General features: G+C 48.7%; 1 long non-coding RNA gene across 1 annotated transcript; it reads left to right on the top strand.

The window, feature by feature from the left end:
* The first annotated feature begins 3145 nt into the window (after nucleotides 1-3145).
* On the top strand, nucleotides 3146-17717 carry LOC115521377. The gene is made up of 4 exons (XR_004343928.1): nucleotides 3146-3215; nucleotides 7421-7528; nucleotides 9003-9091; nucleotides 17036-17717. It is a non-coding gene; the product is annotated as an uncharacterized LOC115521377 (long non-coding RNA).
* The last annotated feature ends 5195 nt before the right edge of the window (nucleotides 17718-22912 follow it).

Here is a 22912-nt window from a genome sequence, read left to right as displayed (position 1 = left end):
ACAGTGCCTCTAGGAGAGCCCATGATTGCTACTCCAGAGCTCTGGGGAGAAAGGGCTGTGTTACCCCAATGAGAGTCCAAGGGGCCAGCCTGAGCTATCACCAGACCTGGAATATTCCTCAAATACCCCCAAAGACCACTCCAGAGTCATATATTCCTGAAGCCCTCATCACAGCATCCACAGATCCCATAGTCCAGAGGCTGCAGAAAGGGCTCAGGAACCAAAGGAACTCTAGGAGACACCCGCCTGCACCCCCACCACTAAGGGATCCTGAGGGCTGCTGAAGGGCCTCCTCCCTCTTACCCCCAAGACTAGAACTGCCCAGGATACTGCTCCTTTCTCAGAGCCTGGGCCAGATACCTCCAATCTGGCTGAGGGTATATTGGGCCCCCATTCTGGTGTGACCTTTTCTAGCCAGGCTGCTTCTGAACTAGTTAATGAAAGCAGCAGCCCCACCCTTACCGACAGGGCCTGATCCCTGTGGGGTGCCCTCTGGGCTGAGGGGCCTGAACCAGGCTCAGGAAAGGAAATAAAGTCAGGCCTGACTGTGGGGAGAGCACCAGAGAACAACCCAAGCAGAGGATGCCCCTCTTTGTGGCTCTTCATGCTTCAAGCACTTCTATTCAGCAAATCCTAAGGACCTGTGTCCAGGCTGCCTCAGGTGCTGTGTCAGTGATAAGTCAGACTGTTCTCTGCCTTCATGGTGCTCAAGAGGGGGCAGCCACACAGACACTTCCCATACACGGTGGGCAGTGTGTGATGCAGGCAGAGAAGGGACTGAAGGGGCACAGAAGAGGGACCTCACCCAGCTTGGCAAAGTTGGGAAGGCTTCCTGGAGGGGGTAAAGCAGCAGTGGGCCAGATTGGCAGGCCCCAGGCTGGATTGAGGCTCATTCTCTGCCTTCATTCTCTCTGTCACTTTGCACTTAACCTTGACTCTTTATGTTTCCGTCTCCCACATTAGACTGTACCTATTGAGGACAGGTACACATCTTACTTATATTGGGATCCCAGACACTCAGTTCAGGGCCTGGCATAAGCCAATGGTCTATAAATACGTATCACACGGCTGGAAGGATGGCTGGATGCCAGAACAAGAAAACGGAAGGTGAGGAGCTGAAGGCAAGAGGATATGGTCCATTCTGGGAAGTCCAAGACTTGCCGTGTTTTTCTGCTAAGAATTACATGAGCGAATATATGTAAAGTTCTTGGGACATTGCCTAGCACACATCAGTGCTGTGTGTCAGCTGTTGTTTGCTGTCGCTCTTATTGTTGTTGTTACTATGATTGTTCACTGTGGCTAGTAGAGAGTGCCAAGGGACTGAGACAGAGAAGGTAGACGGGGTCAGATTGTAGATGAATTTATTTGCCAGGCTAGGAGCTCAGATCTTTTCAGACAACAGGTGGCCCTTGGAAGTTTTTCAGCGGGGGAGTGGCATGGTCACAACCCTTGTGGAGATCAGTGTGGCCACAGAGAGACTAGAGAGGCAAGAGGCTGGAGGCTGAGACCAGATGGGAGGCTGAGCAGACAGTAAGGTGTGAACCAAGGCTCTGGCTCTGGAGGAGCATCAGACCCCTTGTTGCCATTCACTCCAGACCAGGTCAGAGAGGGACCCTCCACCGTCCATCTCAGAGAGTGGCTTAAACATCCATGCCACACAGTCCAGGAATTGGCCATCATCCCGTCCATCACCACGTGCCCCTTTCTCTCCTTCTCTGACCACCTCCAGTCACCCAGACCTGTCAGCTCTCAGAAATTGCCCTCAAATCTGTCCTCTGCTCTTGTCTCTGTCCCAATCCTTGTTGAGGCCAATACCAGCTCTCACAGTGCCCAGGGCAGTAGCCTCCTGACTGCTCTCCCGACCTCCCCCTCCGAGTCTGCCTCTAGTTAGTAGCTAGAGCGACACGTCCTCTGCAGGCAGCCCTGCTTGAGCACCTTCAGGGGCTCCCGTCACTGACTCCCGTCGAGACTCAGAGCACAATGTTAACCGTGGCCTGACCTGCGGCCCCACCGCCTGGCCGGGTCCCTGTGCCCGCTTGCCCTCAGTGCACATACATTCTGTACAGAGCCACTGTCACCGAGCGCCAGGTCCTCTCCTACTCTGAGGCTTTGGGAAGTACAATGAGCACAGCCTACTTTGCCACTTTTATTTATTTTTTTTTTTAATTTTTTTTTTTAAGTTTATTTTTGAGACAGAGAGAGACAGAGCATGAACGGGGGAGGGTCAGAGAGAGAGGGAGACACAGAATCAGAAGCAGGCTCCAGGCTCTGAGCCATCAGCCCAGAGCCCGACGCGGGGCTCGAACTCACGGACCGCGAGATCGTGACCTGAGCCGAAGTCGGACGCTCAACCGACTGAGCCACCCAGGCGCCCCTACTTTGCCACTTTTAGGTAAAAATACAGTCTCATTTATTTTTCCAACCAGTCCCTCCATCTCCTAAGAACTTTATTAACATCTTTCCCTCTGAGAGACTCCCCACCCCCCTCGGCACCTGCCTGGCGTATTCTTCCTTGTCCTTTGAGTACCACTCGCATTAGGCACTTTCCGCTAGAACACATTTCCCAACTTCCCCCTCCACTCCCTTCCCCAGGGAGAGGGCCGGCTGGCGCCTCCGGCTAACCCTACCCAGAGAGACTTGAGTACACACTGTGTGTCTGCCTCCCTCTGTGCCCAGTTCCTCCTCGGACCCTATGCCAGGCTGCAGGCGGCACAGCTCAGTGAGCCTTGTTGAGTGACTACTACCTAGGTAAATGAATGAATGAATGAATGAATGAATGAATCATGAATGAACAAATCAACAAATGAGTGCACGTGTCTGGAAAGGCAAAAGTTCCCCGAGCCTGGTTGCCAGCTGGGAATCCGCCTCCTGCCTTCACTGTCTCTCTGCTCAGCTCCGCAGCCCTGGGCCGAGACCCCCCACGCTGTCCCTGCCTCTGCAGGGTCCAGACCCGGTTCAGGCTCAGACTCAGACAATGTTGGCTCAGCCCTGAGGGTGTAATTCCAGCCGCTCCTAAACCACACCCCCGGCATCTGAAGTATGTTTCCTGTCATTTCGGGCTGTCAGCGTTGTGTGTTCTGCCATCTACCTCGTCCCCCCACCCTAGGCAATCTCAGGGCTCACCGGCCTCCCTGCTTCTCGTTTCCAGGGAAGCTGAGGGGGACTGGTGCTATCAGCCAGACTGACTGAGCCAAAGGAACCCAGGCCGGAGAAGAGTGAGTTTGAATCCACCACTAATTGCTGTGTGACCCTGAGCAAGAGCTATAACTGCTGTGGCCCCTGCCAGATGCATAAGCCCCTAGTGCCTGAAGAACTCTGTGATGGTCCAGGCCAGTGTTCCCAGCCTGTGGGCCCCTTAGCTCAAGTAAGGCATCTGGAAACCACATGGCACCCAGTGCTGTCTATAAGGAGGATAGACGGTGTGTCTTACACACAAGTATGAAGGCTTTTCAAATGGCCATGGATGCTGCTGTGACAGACAAGTACCCGCATTGTAAAGCTTTCCGGAGCGCCTGGGTGACTCAGTTGGTTGAGCGTCTGACTTGGGCTAAGGTCATGATGTCACAACTCAGCTCATGAGTTCGAGCCCTGCATCTGGCTCTGTGCTGATAGCCCAGCCTGCTCCGGATTCTGTGTCTCCGTCTCTCTCTCCACCCCTCCCCTGCTTGCACTCTGTCTGTCTCTGTCTGTAAAAAAATAAATAAACATGTAAAAAAATAAATAAACATTAAGAAAAAATTTTAAAATAAAGCTTTGCATCAGTGGACACTAAAAGCACAACTGCTATTATATGGAGTCACTGAGGGGTAGTTTTAAAGCCCACTCTTTTTTTTAAAAATTTTTTTAATGTTTATTTATTTTTGAGAGAGAAAGAGACAGAGAGTATGAGTGGGGAAGGGGCAGAGAGAGAGGGAGACACAGAATCCAAAGCAGGCTCCAGGCTCTGAGCTGTCAGCACAGAGCCCGACGTGGGGCTTGAACTCACAAACCGTGAGATCATGACCTGGGCCGAGGACGGACATTTAACTGACTGAGCCACCCAGGGTCCCCTAAACCCCACTCTTAAGCTACTGCTTTAGTCTGATATGCCTTCTTTACAGTTTTGGATATTGAGGTCCAGACAGGAGAGAGATGCACCCAAAGTCCCAAAATAAGTCAGCGCAAAGCCAAAAATGAAGCCTAGAACTCTGACCACCCCCCAGCCCTAGCTCCTCTCCTCTGCACTTATTCAACAGTATTTATTAAGTACCTGCCTTGCAACAGACTCTACGCCAGGCACTAGGGAGCCAGTGATGAAGACCAAGTGTGCCACCCGCAGGGCCTGACATTTTCTGGGAGGTAGGTGGGCGTTATGCAGGGAAAGGAGACACTGAACAAAGATTTTATCATAACTTCCTTTTTTTCACGTTTATTTATTTATTTCGAGAGACAGAGCACAAGCAGGGGAGGGTCAGAGAGAGAGAGAGAGAGTCCCAGGCAGGCTCCACACTGTCAGTGCGGAGCCCAATGCAGAGCTCAGTCTTGGTGAACCGTGAGATCATGACCTGAGCTGAAATCAAGAGTTGGACGCTTAACCAACTGAGCCACCCAGGCGCCCTTATCCTAACTTTCTACAGAAGCCATTGAAAAACTAGAGTCAGGAAGTGGTATGATAAGATCCCTGTTGTATAATAACCAGTACCTTTGTAATGCAGATGATGGACTGGAAGTGTTTTATCATTTAGGATGTTTTTGGCTTCATGTAACAGAAAACATCAACTCAAAATGATTTAGGCTGGAAGGAAATATATCTATATATTTTTTCCCTAACAAGAAGGTCAGAGGCAGGCTGCAGTTAGGGCTCTGGCTCTCCTTTTCTGTAATTCTTTTGGCTCTGCTGTCCCTCATGGGTTGGCTTCATCTTCAGCCTGGCGACAAGACAATTACAACACCCAAACACTGAGTTCCAAGTATCCAGAAGAAGAGAGGTTGTCTCACCACCCGGGCTGTGTCTCCTCAGCTCTCATTGGCCAGAATTGGATCACCTCCTGTTCCTAAACAATCTCTGGCAAGGAAAAATAAATTACAGGTTTGATCAAGACTAATCAGACCTTACCCACTCCCAGAACTGAGGATGGGTCGCTTGCCCACAAAACAGGCTGCTGCATGAGAGTAGATACGGAAAAACCGGGTTCCCTCAGGAAGGAGGAATTGGAGCCCTCAACAATGTCTGTTACAAGGTGAGAAGAGAGAAGAAGGGAAGCCCAGACTGGAGTCAAATGAACAGGGGAGCTCCTGTAAGGCACTCACCCCCTGCCTTGCATAAACCTCCCATGTGTCTCTGCCTCCCCACTTGGCTCTCAGCTCCTGAAGGGCAAAGCTTGGGACTCATACTCTTGTGGATCCAGTGCCAGAGTCACCAAAGAGGAAGAGTGTTAGAAAAGGCAGTGTATTTCTGCAGTAGGAAGCATGGGCTCCCATCTGAGAAGTGTCCCAAGCACGGAGCAGGGACTGACACCCTGTGAAACATCATCTGGCTGGGTGCCCTGGGACAATCATCTGGACCTCCTGAAGTCTCAGTTTCTCCTTCTTCAGGATGTTCTCATTCTTTAGCAACACCCACCTCCCCCCAAAAAATATTCAATCCCTATCACTCTGGATGATCCTCAGGTTGGGGGATGAATGGGGAAGAGGAAGAAGAGGGGCAAGAGGGCAACTTGGACAGATGGAAGGACAAGTCAGCTCCAGACAGCCTATGAGATTAGGTGCATCTCATCCCAACACTGCTTTTGATGACGATGACGATGACGTGTTGGCAGTTTGACAATGGTCACAGTGGGAGGTTTTACACCATGGAAATGGGCCAGTGCTACCAATCAGAACCTACTGCCACCTCCCTCCCCCAGAAAGCCAGCTGTTAAACATTCACTTGACAAGTCTCCAATGATTAGAATGATAAAGCTCAGATTAGACAGAGCCCCTTTTTTGTGGCTGTCAGAAGACTCCATCTCTCTCTGCCCCTCCCCCCCAAAATAAATAAAATTTAAAATTTTGTAAAAAAAAAAAAAAGTGGGGATGGCGCCTGGGTGGCTCAGTCGGTTAAGCGTCCAACTCTGGCTCAGGTCACAATCTCTCGGTTTGTGAGTTCGAGCCCCACGTCGGGCTCTGTGCTGACAGCTCGGAGCCTGGAGCCTGCGTCAGATTCTGTGTCTCCCTCTCTCTGTCCCTGCCCCGCTCATGCTTTCTCTCCCGCTCCCGCTGTCTTTCTCAAAAATAAATAAACATTTAAAAAAATTTAAAAAAGAAGAAGACGACCACCCCAGGGAGGGAGGGCCTAGAGTGTAGAGCTCTAGGAAGAGGAGGAGCAAGCATTTACCTGTTCTTTCTATGCAGCCACTTGGCTCACCATGGAGCCCCGTGTCTGTGCCCAGCACAAGGCCAGAGCCTTACAGAACACCTCTAGCACAGCAGTTCTGTGCATCGGGCCGACCCTGCACACTTTCTCCTGAGCTATAGTGCTATAGTTCATACTGTTTGACTCAGTGATTCCCCTGCTAGGAGTTCATCCAGAGGAATGTGCTGCACCATGCATGCTCAAGGGTGCTCATGACTGTCATTTGTAATACGGGAAATTGAACCTGATGTTCTACAGTAAAAAGTAGGGTCCATTCCTTGAAACATAGGCAAACATTGAAAGACCAATTTTGAGGAATTTTTAGTGACCTGAAGAAGCGTTCATGATATGTGTTAAATACATGAAACAGGGTATGGGGTGCCTGGGTGGCTCAGTCGGTTGAGCATCCGAGAGCCCCGCATCAGGCTCTGTGCTGAGCGTGGAGCCTGCTTAAGATTGCCTCTCTCTCCCTCTGACCTTCCCCGCCCACCCCCCCGCTCATGCTTTCTCTCTCTCTCTAAAAAAACAAAAGCAAAACAACAACAACGACAAACCAGCGTACAGAAGATACATGGCATGGTTCCAATGTGTATGTATATACACACATAGAAAAGGAACAGGAAGAAAAATACACCAAAATATCAACAATTTTATCTTTAGGTGATGAGTCTCAGGTGATTTTTCCTTTTTTCTTTTTGAGAATTAGAACTATGCTCATTATTCACTGAATTGTGTTTTTTCAACGTTTATTTATTTTTGGGACAGAGAGAAACAGAGCATGAACGGGGGAGGGGTAGAGAGAGAGGGAGACACAGAATCGGAAACAGGCTCCAGGCTCTGAGCCATCAGCCCAGAGCCCGACGCGGGGCTCGAACTCACGGACCGCGAGATCGTGACCTGGCTGAAGTCGGACGCTTAACCGACTGCGCCACCCAGGCGCCCCTGAATTGTGTTTTTGAGATGGTCACTTGGCTGCGTGTGTGTGTGTGTGTGTGTGTGAATACTGCAGTAAAAATCCTTTTAATTTATCCATATTTAATACACCAGAAACCAATAGCAGTGGCTGCCTCAGTGGAAGAAAACGGTGTAGTTATGGAGCAGGAGTGAGAGGGAGACTAACTCTGCGCCATTTGCATCTTTTGAACTTGGAATCACGTGAGTGTATCATCTGCTCAAATGGGTTGATTAAATTTAAAAAAAATAGACAATAAGCATGCATGAGTTATTTAACCAGCAGCCATCCCCGGTTCACAGATGACGGAAGGGAGGCTCACAGAGGGGGAGGGAGCTCCCCGGGGTCACTCAGCCGGAAGACAGGTCCAAGCTTCGGTGCTGTCCGGTGGTAGCCATCCCTGAGTGTGCTTGGAGATTTGAGTCTTCTAATTACTGTTTCCCTACGGATTATCACCATCTGATAGATGCAGAAACTGAACACACTCAAGTTCAGAACCCCTCGCCTCACCCCAAATCGCCTAGAGTCCTGGCTCTGGGCTTCCCACCTGGCACCCTCCCCCACCGCCCCATCAGGCAGGTAGGCATAGTCTCCACAACAGTCGGTTAAGGCAAAGATCCTGTAGATTGCCCCTAGGAGACCCAGAGAGGGCGATCACTTACCCCAAGACCCTCAGCCAACTGTATGTCTCCCAGAGGACTAGAACCCAAGGAAGAGTCCAGAACCTCAGGCTGGGAGAAGGAAGCAGTCTCCCAGAGGCAAGAAGCAGCATCTGGAATAGTTTAAGCCTTTGGAGCAGGCGTGCAGTCATTAGTCGAGCTTTGGCATGTTTGGGGGCAATAACTGCATATTTTCTCCAGGATGCATTGTGAACCGCCTTTGCTCAGAATGTAATGAGTATGTTTCCTAGGAGGGGGGGATGTTTGCGCTCCTCCCTGGCCCGCCTGGGCTGCTCTCCTGCCGTCTGCTTGGCGTTAGGCTCCCTGCCTTCCTATTTTTAGGTGGATCCAACAACAGCCTAGCATGGGCCGCTGGATGCAGCTGCGAGCATGGCTGTCCTGGCGGGACCAACGTCCAGTGCGGCAGCCTACTGGAGAAAGGATCATTTGCTCCAGTGCTTTACTGTGGTCAAGAGTCACTTCTTCTCATCCCTGTTCAAAGACTCCACCCCGGGGACTTTCCAAGCTTCAAAAATGGAGGCTTAGTTATTGTTTTTTCCCCCAGAAGTTGCATGGGTGGAAAATACAAATCCATTCATCGCTTGTGTCCCTTCCCTCCAGCCCCAGGCTGCTGCTTTCCCTCATTCCCCTTTGGGCCCTTACAGAGTTAGCTTCTTCTGCCTGGAATGCCCTTCCTCCTCTCTCTGCTCCCACCCCCATCTGGAAAACTCAGCTCATGCCACCTCCTCCAGGAAGCATTCCAAATGGACCTGTGACTCCTTCTCTGACTTCCCCACAATGCCCATGCTTCCCTCCATCACAGCCGTTACCATACTCAGTACTGAATGCTTGCTCAGCTCCCCCTAATTCTGTGAGTCTGGGGAACTGGCGGTGTGAATTATTCCTCTAGAGTGACTCTTAGCATCCAACATGGGGCCAGGGACAGAACAGTTGCAGCACGGATGCTGACTGACTGACATTACAGATGCTGACTGACTGACATTACATTACATTACAGATAAGTAATGGATGAAATGAAGGAATTGATGAATGCAGTGGTAGAACATCCCAGATGAAGAGGCGGGCTGTGGCCCCAGCATCTTATAGGTAAGGCTTCTGAGGCTTGGACAGGGAGGGAGATGTATTATCAGGGGTCGTTGCTTGCAAGTAACAGAATACCAACTGAAACCAACTTTAGATAAATGAGGAGCATGTACCCTCTCATAAATTATGGTAAGGGTGAAACAGGATTTTGAGATGTTCGGAACCGAGAACTCAAACATCCTCTTCATACTGGCTTCCGTTTCGCAGACCACTTTCTCCATGAGTTTGGGGGCCTGGCTGTTGGCAGCTTTATGGTCCCGTCCTTAGAATTTTGCAAATGGGGACAGAAGAGCTGCAGTTGGAAAAGAGAGCCCCAGAGAAGCATTCCAAGGGATCCGATTTGGGACGTGCTGTCCCCTTGACAAATCACTGTTGGAGGGTGGCAGCTCCCAGCTAGAGAAGAAACAATTCTCCCAAACACATGGGGTATCATGGCCAGGACCACCAGGGGAAATCACTGTGAGCTTGGAGGCCACCCCAATTTATATCTACTAGAGGCACTAGCATTTCTGGAGCATCTCAGTACCAGCCTATGTTAGATAATCTCATGCGTACTGTCTTCCAATTACTCTGTGAGATGGATATTGTTGCTGCTGTTTTGCTCCCAGATGAAAAAGCAGAGGTTCGGAGAAAGTAAGTAATTGGCCCAAAGTCCCAGAGACTTAAGGAGCCCAACAGAACACTTAGCCCCACCCTTCCCCATGCACAGTGAAAACTACAGCCCAAGAAGGGAAGGACTTGCCTCAAGTCACAAAGGAGGTCAATAGAATAGTCTGGAATAGGAACTCACAAGCATTTAGTCACATTACATTACAGATAAGTAATAGACATCTTTGGGGTATTTTCCCTGCTCATGACAATTTTCCTTCTCTCAGAACAGCCCAGGGCCTGATGACTATGGGGAATGACTCCCAAAGGAGTAGCCTGGCAGCTACTGTGTGACCCCATTCCCTTTCCCAAAGCCAACTGGGCCAGTGTGGGACACCTGCTTCATTTGGGCCAATCACCTTCTCTTGGGAATTTGGAGATTCTTTTCACATGGCTGGACCTGTCAGGTGCTGTGAGCAGTCACGTTGCCGCCCCCACCCATCCGATAGAAGGCAGAGAAGGCCAGTCTGGGAAGAGAACAGAACAGAGGCAGAGACAGAAGCAGGGAGATGCCACCCCCTGGATTGCTGAGCCAGGTCAAGTCCTTTCCTGTATCAGGTTGCTTGAGATTCCAAGTTCCTTGCAATCAATTCCCCATCCTAGAGTCAAGTGGATTTCTTGTTGTAAAAATAGCATCCTAATATAGCATGTGGCAAAGCGTTTACTGGAAAGGGGGTCATTGCATGAAGCTGCAGGGTTACCTCAGTCATTTTAAGTGGTCTGACGAGGAGGCCACTGTGGGCTGGAGTGGTCAGAGGGTGTCCCTGGAGCAAGCAGGACTCCTCTGTCCTTGAAGGATGAGAGTCGTGTAAGCAGGGAGAGAAGAGGTGGAGTGCTTCCCAGGGGGCACTCGAGGTGATAAAAGGGAGGCTGATTTGAAGGAATTGAGTGTGTGGCCAAGCAGGGAGGTGAAGTAGTAAACAAGAAAGATGGTGGTCTTCTGCTCCCCAGGAACCATCCAAAGCCATCCAAGGTACTACTAGACAGGTGGAGAGAGGGATTGGGAAGCATTAAGCACTTCTAAGGGCTGGTTACAAACCAAATCATTGCAGTGAAAGCAATTCTACCCCCCACCCCGGGCTCTATCTAGCATGACATCAGTCAGTTCACCATTTCCTGCCCTGCCCCTCACTCTCCCACCTCTGTGCCTCCATTTCTGTAGGTATAGTAGCCGAGAAGCCCTTTATCAAACCTCAGTGCACCTCCAAGTCCTCCTTATCCAAAGAGCTTGTCCTGTCACCATCCCCAAACCCCCAAAGTGAAATCCAGGCTCTCTTTCTATGGGTTCTCACTTGGACCCTCTACTGTGTAGTTTCTATTATACTGATCTGTGCAAGTATCTGCTGTCCCTACTAGAACGTGAACCCTGAGGCCAGGAACTCAGATCGGATTCATTGCTTCTCTGTTGCCCAATGCTGGGGCTGGCTCACAATGGGAAGAATTTGCTAAACACCTCTACATATCCACTGTCCATACTAAGCACAGGAAGAAGTGATGTGTTTGCTGCCTCCTTACCAGCCTCCCTCCCCCACTTACTAATCAGGAGGGAGAGCAGAGTTTGAGGGGGTAGAGAGTCTGTCCTCACACAGGGAGCTGAGGAGTTGGGAGCTGTGTATGGATAGCACTGTACTGCACAGGTATGTGCGTGCACGGGTATGTGCGTGCACAGGTATGTGCGTGCGCAGGTATGTGCCGGGAGCTCTCTAGGTTGTGAGTCGAGGAGGGCTCCCCCAAGAGCAAAGCAGCTGGCAGCTTTACAGGCCCAGCTGTGTCAGCCACCCCTGACCCCTACTCTTCATTCTAGTCACATGGTCCTCTGGGCCAACAGGCATCAGGCCCGGAGGCTGATGGGCTATATAGTCAATAGCTCCAAAGCCAACCCAGTTTGGCCTGGAGCCCAGGAGGGCCTGGGGCACAGTAGAGATCAGTCAAATCTTCTGTCAAATGATGCTCCGCAAAGATCTGGCTGATCTCTGTTAATCTGTAGTTTTACATCCAGGCTGATACACCCCAAGGCTCACGAGGGGCCGGGAGCGAGATTGGCAGGGCAGATGAAGAGACTGGCTGTTAAAGGCTTGGCAAAGAGGAAAGGAGCAGGACGTAAGCGAGCACTCTGTACCTGCAGGTTCCGGCTCTGACACATATTTCATCTGTTCCTCGCGACAAGCCTGGGAGCTATTACCCCTTCTCCGTGGCAAGTATCCAGGCACTGAAGCTGCTTGCCCCAGGGTGAAGGGCTGGGGCACGGCCCAGGGGGGACATGAACTCAGCTGGCAGATGCCACCCTGTCATCATGGAGTCCCATTGCTGTTAGAGAGTGTAGAAGCAGCACCCTTTCTTCCCAAAGCTTCATGGCCTTAAACCCTCAGCCCCCTTCGCGTTCGACTCTCTCGCAAACGGCTCTCCAGATGTCCATAGCCTGGCCCCGCTGGACCACAGTCAGATTACCCTCGTCACAGCTGCCCCTTTCTTTCTAGCATCTAGTCCTGTGGGTGACGGTGTTCCTGATGTCTGCCTCTGCCATTGGGCTATAAGTTTCACGAGGGGAGGGGCTTTCTCTTTGTCACCGCTCTATCCCCATTTGTTACTCACTCAACAAGAATCTATTGAGCACCATTCTGTGACAGCCATTGTACTAGGTGTTTGGGATTCAATAGTGAAAAAAAAAAAGATAAAGTTCCCTGCCTTTTGGAACTTCCCTCCAAGCATAGACAATCAGCAAATCTTATAGTGTATTACGTCTTAGAAGGTATTAAGCATGATGGACAGAAATAAAATAGCGGGGGTAATAGAAAGAGTAGGGGTGCAATTTTATGCAGGGAGGGGAGGAAGGGCCTGGAAGGAGGTAAGGACAGAGCCCTTTGAATATATGAGGGAAGGGCATTCCGGACAGTGGTAACAGCAAGTTACCAAAGTTCTGAGGTGCGGTCGGGTGGGGTCCCTGGCATTTTCCAGGAACAACAGCAAGGCTGGAGCAAAGTGTCTAAGGGCAGGGCATGAGAGCAGTGCAGATACCATAAAGTCTTCCCCTTCCCTTTGAGTTGGGAAGCCACTGGAGAGTGACAGACAAGTCAGTTGATCTGACTTAGGTTTTAAAAGGACAACTGTGGCGGCGCCTGGGTGGCTCAGTCGATTAAGCATCCGACTCTTGATTACATCTCAGGTCATGATCTTGTGGTTTGTGAGTTCAGGCCCTACATTGGGCTCTTTGCTGACAGTGGGGAGCCTGCCTGGGATTCTCTCTCTCTCTTGCCCTCCCTCTAAAAATAAATAAATAAACATTAAAAAATATATTTAAAAGGACCACTCTGGCTACCTTGGGAAGAACTGATAGTTTCAAGGCCCCTCAGGGATCAAATAGGTATTTTTGATTGAGCAAAGAGTGAGAAGGAAGAAAGAAAGAATTGCTATCAAAGGAAGAAGCTGGAGAGGCAAACCCAGAGGACGCTTCTAACCTTGACGCTCAGTGCTTCTGAGCCCAGTTATAAAAACGTGAAAGGGAACAAATACCACTTAGCAGAGTGTGAACCTTCCTTCTGGCAGGGTATCTTAGTAAATGTCCCAGGAGGTCATAAGAATGCCTTGTCACGGGAGATATGCAAGTCGGGCCCGGTGGCCTCAGGAGAACTAGAAGCTGTGGCTTTCATGGGTGAGGGACAGCCTATGTGTCCCTCGGCTCCTGTCCTCTAGCTCTAGCTGCAAGTGGGTGCAGCAAGGGTCCTGTCTCCTCCTCCAGGACCTTCATCTGACCCTCGGGGCTGTCGAGCCTTCCGGGTACATGTGGTTCCTGCCTTGGGTGGTACAAGTGACAGCTGAGGCTGCAGGAGACACTGGCAGCAGAGCGTTTGGAGTGATGTTTGGCTGGGACCAGGAGGCTGTCCAGAGTGGCAGGCTCTCTATGGGCAGAGTCCTGGATTCCCAGCGAGCTGAGGCCAAAGCAGGCCAGGAATTCCTTGCCTTAATTTTTGCCTCTAATTCCTCCCAGAAATGAGGCGTGTCAGTCTTTAAATTCTCGGGTTTTTATGAGGCGATTATGGTGATTACTATAAATCTCCCGTGTGTTGTTTTCAAAGGGGCAATTAAGTGGAGGAACCAGGCACCATTTTCGTTTCTCATTAAGTGATTAGGGTTTGTTTGGCAAATCCCAACATCTGTGGCCAGAGGCAGGCTCTGCTGAGCTTGGCTTGGGCAGCGCGTTAGCCTCCACACGTGTGAAGCATCCAACACTTCCCTTCTGGCCTGGCTTCTTCTCCTAGTCGGAAGGAGTTGGAGGGAAACCTTGCAGTGTATAGATGAGGAAACTGAGGCACAGAATGGGGAACCAACCCACCAATCCTGCACCACTAGCAAGCAGTAGAGCCAGGTTCTGCCTTCCAGAGTAAAACTCTAGCCATTACACCAGGCTTTCCATCTGAAGAAAGCGTTTTTAGTAAACCTGTTCCCACTGGCAGCTTTGCTTGCTCCTAGGAGGAGCAGTGAAGGCTCCTTCTTTAGCACGGGCTCACTTTTTCCACCTGACTCTTCTTTCTCCTTGAACAACCACCAGTGTCAACAAGTATGGCAGACACTGTTGGTGTCCACCCAACAGTCATTCCCAGCCTCCTTTTCCTTCACCTACCTCCCACTAACGAGGCTCTGCAAAACCTCTCTAGTGGTTAGGAGAGACTACATGACCCAGTTCTGGCTGATGGGATAAGTGGGGGATTTTGCTGGGGGACTTCTGGTAGATTTTCTTACGCCTTCGAGTCACTTAAGAAGAATGCCTTTGCTCCATACTTACTCCCTCACTTCTGCTTTTAGCTGTGAGTGTTTGTAGCAATGTGTGGAGCTGAGGCAACCATCTTGTAACTTGAGGCAACAAACTAGAAGAAGAAAACTAACTGCTCCAGTCATCTACTGCTGCATAACAAATCACCCCAAAATTCAGTATCTTAAAGGATCAATCCATTATTATCTTTCACCATTTTATATGTTGACTGGACTCAACTAGATGGCTCTTACTTGAGGTCTCTTATGTGGTTGCAGTCTGATAGAGGTGGGGGTTGGATGTCCTGGTGGCTCACTCACATAGCTGGCAGTTGATGCTGGATGTCCAGTGGGAGCTTAGCTAGGGCTGTTGACCAGGACACCTGCACAGAGATTCTCCATGTGGCTTGGGTGTCCCACACCATGGCTGTTGGTTTCTTTTTTAAAAATTTTTTAATGTTTATTATTTTTGAAAAAGAGAGAGAGAGCACGAGCATGAGTAGGGGAAGGGCAGGGAGAGAGGAAGACAGAGAATCTGAAGCAGGCTCCAGGCTCTGAGCTGTCAGCACAGAGCCCAACATGGGGTTCAAACTCACAGACCACAAGATCATGACTTGAGCTGATGTCAATGCTTAACTGACTGAGCCACCCAGGCGCCCCAGGCTGCTTGCTGGTTTCTGAGGGCAAGTGTTCAAGCACTAATCATTTTAAGAGGCTCAGACAGATGCTGCAAGGCTTATGATGTAACCTTGAAAGTTCAAAATGTTATTTCCACCATGTTCTATTGGTTAAGCAAATTTTTTTAAATAATTTTTTTAATGTTTATTCATTTTTGAGAGACAGAGCATGAGCTGGGGAGGGGCAGAGAGAGAGGGAGACACAGAATCTGAAGCGGGCTCCAGGCTCTGAGCTGTCAGCACACAGCCCGATGCAGGGCTCGAACCCATGAACCGTGGGATCATGACCTGAGCCAAATTCGGATGCTCAACCAACTGAGCCACCCAGGTGCCCCAGGTTAGGCGCATTATTAAGGCCAGCTTAGATTCAAGGGAGAAGAGAGAACTAGACTCTATCTCTAGGTGAGCGAATGACAAGGTGACATTGCAGAAAAGCAGGCAGTATGGGAGATACTGCTCTGTCCATCTTTGGAAAATGCAGTCTACCATCCCCACACCCTGAAGACCATGATGTGGTTAGCTGGAAAGAGTTATGGTACTTGTTACCTATAAGCCACTGTGCCAGCCCAGTACCGTTTCTGTACTTCTCAAGTAAACAAATAATGTCCTAAAAGTTTAAGCCATCGTGAGCTGGATTTTCTGTCCAAATGTGGAGCAGGAGGCAAACATGACCAGGGAAGACTTCCTAAGAGAAGATGGACTTAAACTGGATATTTTAAGACCATCTCAAGTTCTTACTCTTTGGCATCAGACACTCTTAGGTTTGAGTTCTATTTCTGCAATTACTACTAGCTGTGTGAGTCTGAGCAAGTTAACCTCTCCGAGCTTCAACTTCCTCATCTGTAAAATAGGAATAATAACATTTGCCTCTAAGGCCATTCTGAGAACTCAATGATATGATACATAGTAAGAGCTTAGCATGAGACCACAGAATAAGTGGTCTTTAATCATGACTACTTTATCAAATTATTCATTGAGAGGCAGAAAAGTAACCCACTTGGTTTTGTGTGGTTCCGAATGTTGTTGCTGAGACCACTGAGGGGGAAGTATCAGGAAAGCATTTTCTGGCGGACATGGCTGCCTCTGGCTGTGACCCTTCCATGTCTGGGGGCAAAAGCAGAGCTGCGGGGCCCTGTGAGGGAGACCGAGGAGGGGCTCCTGGCCTGGGAGAAGCTGGACTGTCCTGTGCAGCTCAGTGATGGGGAAGAGGTGGGAGTGGTCTGTAATTTGGGAGCTGGTGAGAGGACACTAGCTGGGATCCCCAAACAATTGCTTACAGCGGTCTGTGAGGCCCCAAACCTTTCTCTATGGAAGTCTGAGGTTGGGACAGGGAACAGTCCTCTGCAGGTAGGGTGACCAATTTTAACTAGTTTGTCCAGGACTTTCTGGTTTTAGCACTGGACCTTTCACATCCTGAGAGGCCCTTCAGTACAGGGCAAACCAGGATGGCTGGTGGGATCCTGTTTGCAGGGGATCATCTAGGTGGAAGCTTCTGGGACTCAGGGAGTCCTGTGTCCCAGTATAAGGGATAACATCCTGGCTAAATAGTCTGTCCCATGGAGACCCAGGATGCAGAGCCACCTCCAGGCAACCAGCCTTATAGGTCAGGGACAGCAATGGCCCTCAGTGACCACAAAGTGCACTTCCAGGTCTGGAGACAGAGGATGTAGTGTGGAGTAGCAGCAACGTCTCTGCAGCCACAGTCAGCCTGTCTCAGCCCTTTGGGACTTTCACACTTGTGCTGTCATCACCAGGGAGAAATATGAGATCATTTTAGGGGCTCAAGACCTATAAAAACCGTGTGTATGCCTGAGATATAGCTTTCCCAAACCAAGTTCTAGAACTGAAATACCACCATTCACTCTTCATTTGTTAGGTGAGAACCAATAAGAACTATGTTCCCAGAAGCTCTCACCTGACACGCACACTCAGAGTAAAGAGGTCTACAGTCCTTCCCGGTGGAGGAAAGAGCCTGGAAAGGTGAAGAAGAGGTGTCTGAAGCTTGGAGATGAAGGAGCGAGCACAGGAGTCCTCAAACACACCTCGAGGACCTCACAACTGGGCCAGTGTGGTAATAAGATAATCCCATAAAATAACGTTGTACCCAGAAAATAAGACCTTGGGCTGACATGTCACTGGGGATGTTAAACTGATGGCTTGTTTTATTCCCCTTTCTCTTGAGAGCCTTCTAAAATGATTGTTAAGAAATAAAAAGGATATGAACCCACAACAATAAAAATAATGGGTGAGGCATCATCAGTAGGGGAGATACTCAACAAATGTCAGGACAACAGAAAGCAGATGGAAGGGTGGTAACTAATGCAGTAGGACAGAGAAAGCCTTGGCACAGAGCATGCAGAGAAGATACAGCCACGGAAAGAGGCAGCACCAGCCTCTTGGCAGCCCCAGCAAAACACAGAGCTTAAATCAGCAGATTAAATGAAAATCTGTACACTGGACAGTGCCTCCCCACACCTGGGCACAGACCACCAAGAGGTCAGGGTCTACTCTCCAAGTGGGAGTGGGCAGTTTCTGGAGAAATCTAATGTCCCCAGACGAAGGACCCTCACGTTCTGGGATTGGGGTGGGAGTGGGGGGAGGAAGTAGCTTTTCAGTTCTTCATTCTTAAATATGAATGGACAGCCAAAGATTACCACACATTTGAGGAAAACCTCCAAACTGAGCACAAGACAAACAAATAAAATGACCTCAGAGGAAATGGAAATAATGCAAGGAACAGAGAACTAAAAAAAAAGTTTACACTCTATTAAGATCCTCACATAGATTCAAGGACATGTTGTACCCATAAAATAAAAACTGGATGGTATGAAGGAAAAAGAACCAAAGAGAACTTTTGAAAAAAAATGTTATATTTATGTATATGTTAATTATATAAATAACTTATATAATATCATGTAAATTAAGTTATATATGTAATTTTTATATAATATAAATATATATAATGGGAATAGACAAAGGACATTTTTCAGAGAGTGAAACAAAAAGATGAGGAGGTAGAAAATATGAGAGAATGGGGAGCCTGGCTGGCTCAGTCAGAGGAGCATGGGACTCTCGATCTTGGGGTTGTGAGTTCAAGCCCCACACTGGATATAGAGATTACTAAGAAAAATAAATGAACCTTAAAAAAAAGAAGAAAATATGAGAGAAAATATAAGCAACATAAAGGATCAATCCAAGAAGTTAAAAATCCAACAAATGGGGAATTCTAGCACAGATACAAATGGAGAAGAGGAATCATTTAAAAGTTACATAAGATGGAAAAAGATATTTGCAAATGACATATCAGACAAAGGGCTGGTATCCAAAATCTATAAAGAACTCACCAAACTCCACACCCGAAAAATAAATAATCCAGTGAAGAAACAGGCAGAAGTCACGAATGGATACTTTTTCAAAGAAGATACTCAGATGGCCAACAGGCACATGAAAAGATGCTCAACGTCACTCCCCAGCAGGGAAATACAAATCAAAACCACACTGAGATACCACCTCATGCTAGTCAGAGTGGCCAAAATGAAAAATCAGGAGACTATAGGTGCTAGAGAGGATGTGGAGAAATGGGAACCCTCTTGCACTGTTGGTGGGAATGCAAACTGGTGCAGCCACTCTGGAAAACAGTGTGGAGGTTCCTCAAAAAATTAAAAATAGGTCTACCCTATGACCCAGCAATAGCACTGCTGGGAATTTACCCAAGGGATACAGGAGTGCTGATACATAGGGGCGCTTGTACCCCAATGTTTATAGCAGCACTTTCAACAATCGCCAAATTATGGAAAGAGACTAAATGTCCATCAACTGATGAATGGATAAAGAAATCGTGATATGGGTATTGAGGAGGGCACCTTTTGGGATGAGCACTGGGTGTTGTATGGAAACCAATTTGACAATAAATTTCATATATTGAAAAAAATTGTGGTTTATATACACAATGGAATACTACTTGGCAATGAGAAAGAATGAAATATGGCCTTTTGTAGCAACATGGGGAGTGTTATGCTAAGTGAGATAAGTCATACAGAGAAAGACAGATACCATATGTTTTCACTCTTATGTGGATCCTAAGAAACTTAACAGAAGACCATGGGGGAGGGGAAGGGAAAAAGAGTTAGAGAGGGAGGGAGGCAAACCATAAGAGACTCTTAAAAACTGAGAATAAACTGAGGGTTGATGGGGTTGGGGAGAGAGAAAAGTGGGTGATGGGCATTGAGGAGGGCACCTGTTGGGATGAGCACTGGGTGTTGTATGGAAACCAATTTGACAACAAATTTCATATTAAAAAACAAAAATAAATAAAAGTTACATAAGAAAATGTCTCATAAACAAAAGTCATAAAGTCTCCACATTAAAAGAGCTCAATATGTGCCCCCAAAATGAAGGACAAAGTGACCCACACTCAAGTCCGTTATCCTGACATTTTGTAACAACAGGGATGAGAGAGATCTAAGAGCTTTCAGAGGGGAGCAAAATGAAAATAAAGAAAAAAAAGGTCACAAAGGAACGATAATCAGAATGACCTCAGAATTCTCAGCGGCAACATGGGATGCTAGCAGTCAATGGAGAAATGCTTCCAAATGCTGGGAGAACAGAGTTTTCAATCTAGAGCTCTAGCTAGGCTGAACCGTCCATTATTGGGCTGTAATAAATACATATAGAGACATATATGGAGTCAGAACATTTATGTCCTATGTACCCTTAGGTGATTACTTGGAGGGTTTTCTCCAAACATGGAAATAAGCCATGAAAGAAGACTGAGCTCCAGAAAAGACTGGCCTCGTGCAGAAAGCTAGGAAAGGAAGTGAGACTGATGGATGTCCAACAGGTTTGGACACTCGCAGACCAGACTGGAGTGTGAGAATAGGGGGCCCTGAAAGGTCTCCGGGGAGAAAAAGAGACTGGGGAAACATGAGGGAAAGATAAAGGCCATTAGGAAAAGAGGAAAAGAAAAAGTGGTGTAAGAAATAAAATGCAACCTGGTAACCACCGGGTCTGCAGTGAATGTGATACTAACACAGCTACATGAAAGACAGTGTCTTAGCTTCGCAGTTTGGGATGCATCTATAAACAAAGCATGAAAGCCTTGATTGCCCAGCTGGCGACAGAAGAGGAAATCAGAGATGTGAAGCATGACAAAGATTCCATCTGCCTTTGTTGTCTGGAAAATGGAAGGGGCGAGTGGAAGGGACCTGAGGCTTGCCTCTAGTGCCAGGAGCGCCCCATGACCAATAGTCAGCAAGGAAACAGGCACCTCAGTCTTACAACCGCAAGGAACTGGATTCTGCCAACAGTGAGTATAAGCTTGGATGTAGATTCTTTCCTGAGCCTCCAGATGAGAGGCCTGCCCAGCTGGTTTCTTGATCTCAGCTTTGTGATACTGTGAGCAGAGAACCCAGAGTTCTGAGCAACTGTGAGGGAACAGGGGAGCGTTGCTTCAAATTGCCAAGTTTGTGATGATTTGTTACAGAGTCACAGAGAACTAATCTACCTGGGATGTCTGCCCCCAAACACTTATTTTGTTACAAGAGCTGTTTTGGGTTGAGTGGTTAAACTCTCAGACTGCAGACAGGCTGACCTAGCTTAGAATTTTTCCTCTCTGAGGACTGTCACAAACACAGTAAACATTCAACAAACAGAACCGTAACCATTGTTCTTATTCACTCGGTCTCTGTTCGGTTCTCACCCCCTCTGTAAATGTTCCCTGACTCCCCGCCTCGCTCCTCTGGAAAGTTCACCCCACCCTCCCCTGCACTTTGTACTTGCTGCACTACTGCAGGTCTCATGCTGTGCTGGTCAAATGCCCTTCCCAGACTATTAGTTTCTGGAAGGGCAGAAATCCTGTCTGTTCAGAATCTGCCACAGCCCGTCATGAAGGCGGAGCTCTGGGAATGTTTGTGGAGAAGGAACGTAAAGACACTTTCGAGAAGTGTGAACTACCCAGTGAGGACAACTGTTCAGGTTGGGGTGAGTAATCTGTTACTAGGGTAGCCACCTGTCAGGGATGCTGAAAGAGATAAACTTCAGGACATATTGGGTCTTTCTACCCTAGCTTATGTTTTGAAGCCAGTATTTGTTTCATAGAACCACAAGGGGTGGGGGGGTGGGGGTTGCGAGAGGCAGGTGCTGAGAGTGGAAGACCTCTTCAGCCAGGGCAGATGGGGAAGTTGAGTTGGGCATTAATTCGTTCAATTATTTTACCATGCACTGTTAACTTTTGGCAGTCCTGCACTGGGAGATGCTATCTCACACCTTGAAAAAGAGATGAGATTTTGACAATTGCTTCTGGGGGAGAAGCTTTTGGTAGAGGCCACATTATGATTAAGACCTGACAGATCCAGGGGCGCCGGGGTGGCTCAGTTGGTTGAGCGTCCGACTTCAGCTCAGGTCATGATCTCACAGCTTTTGGTTTCGAGCCCCGCATTGGGCTCTGTGCTGACAGCTCAGAGCCTGGAGCCTGCTTCGGATTCTGTGTCTTCCTCTCTCACTGCCCCTAACCCACTCGCGTTCTGTCTCTGTCTCTCTCAAAAATAAGTAAACATTAAAAGAAAAAAAAAGACCTGACAGATCCAGCCCCCAAGGAGCAATCTCAGGACTGAGCAGGGGACTCTGAAGTATGGTGTGTGTTCAGCTAGGAGGAAGCAGAGGAGGGGTTGTGGCTGTTTCAGTGGTTTGGAAGAGGGAAAAGGTGAGAATGAGTACAGTGGATCCTAGAAGGTTGGGGCTGGAGGCAAGGAGCCTCCCAGCTGTGTGCAGGGAGCCGGAACAGGAAGGTGCAGGTTTGTGGGTACAGAAACAATTGACGGGTTGGCAGGAGCGGAAGGTGGATGCACGATGGCTGACGGGTGCCCCTCGGTGGCCACACTGAATAACTACACCTGATACCACCCAGACACAGCCAGTGCCCAACTGACTGACTTACCTCAGGGCTAGAAGGGCCCACTCACCTACAAAAGAGGACCACACGCTGCAATAAAAATGGTTTGCGTGAATGCATCTGTACCCGGGGCAGTGCGTCTGTGTGCCTGTGTTGGGTAGGAGTGTGCCTGATATGAATTTAGGCATGCTTATTCGTGTATGTGTCTGAGTACGTGTATCAGTGCAAGTGATCGGGCGTATGTGCAGGTTGTGTGTGCACATGTGTACGTGTTAGTGTGCAAGCTCTGTGAGCACTGGAGCCAGGATGTGCATCTGTATGTTTGTATGTATGTGTATCTGTTGGTAAGACTGCTTGTGTCTGAGTGGATGTGTGTTAATGTAACTTTTGGGGCCTTGGCTTTCTTTTCTGTTACACATTGAAATAGTTAAGCTCCATAATCTTATTGTTTGTTTAAAGTTTGCTCTTGGATGCAGGCCTGTTCCAGAATAACTAGCAGATGCGAAAAGCATCCATTATGTATTTTTGCAATTAGCCGAAAACCCAGAAACTTTTCTTAAATAACAGACACAATTCTGTGGGTTGCTTATTGCTAGGAGCCGCCTCCTCTCCCCGGCTCAGGCAGGCCGGCCCTGGGCCCAGCCCTAACCCAGGCCAAGCCAGGGAGGGTTTGCAAACTGTCCCTAGTGAGATGGGAAAACCATTAAGTGTTCAGAATAGAACTCAAGGGACAGCTTACAGCAAGGAGGAGAAAGAGTAGAAAAAGAGGAGGGGTTGAGGAGTAGAGCAGCCTCCAAAATCTGAGAGGACTTTGTCAAACTTCCCCGTCCAGCCTAGCAGTTACCCAGCATTCTCGTCTGGACT

Source organism: Lynx canadensis, chromosome C1 (assembly GCF_007474595.2).
Source record: "Lynx canadensis isolate LIC74 chromosome C1, mLynCan4.pri.v2, whole genome shotgun sequence".
NCBI classification, from domain to species: Eukaryota; Metazoa; Chordata; class Mammalia; order Carnivora; family Felidae; genus Lynx; species Lynx canadensis.
This window is presented reverse-complemented; position numbering and strand designations above follow the sequence as displayed.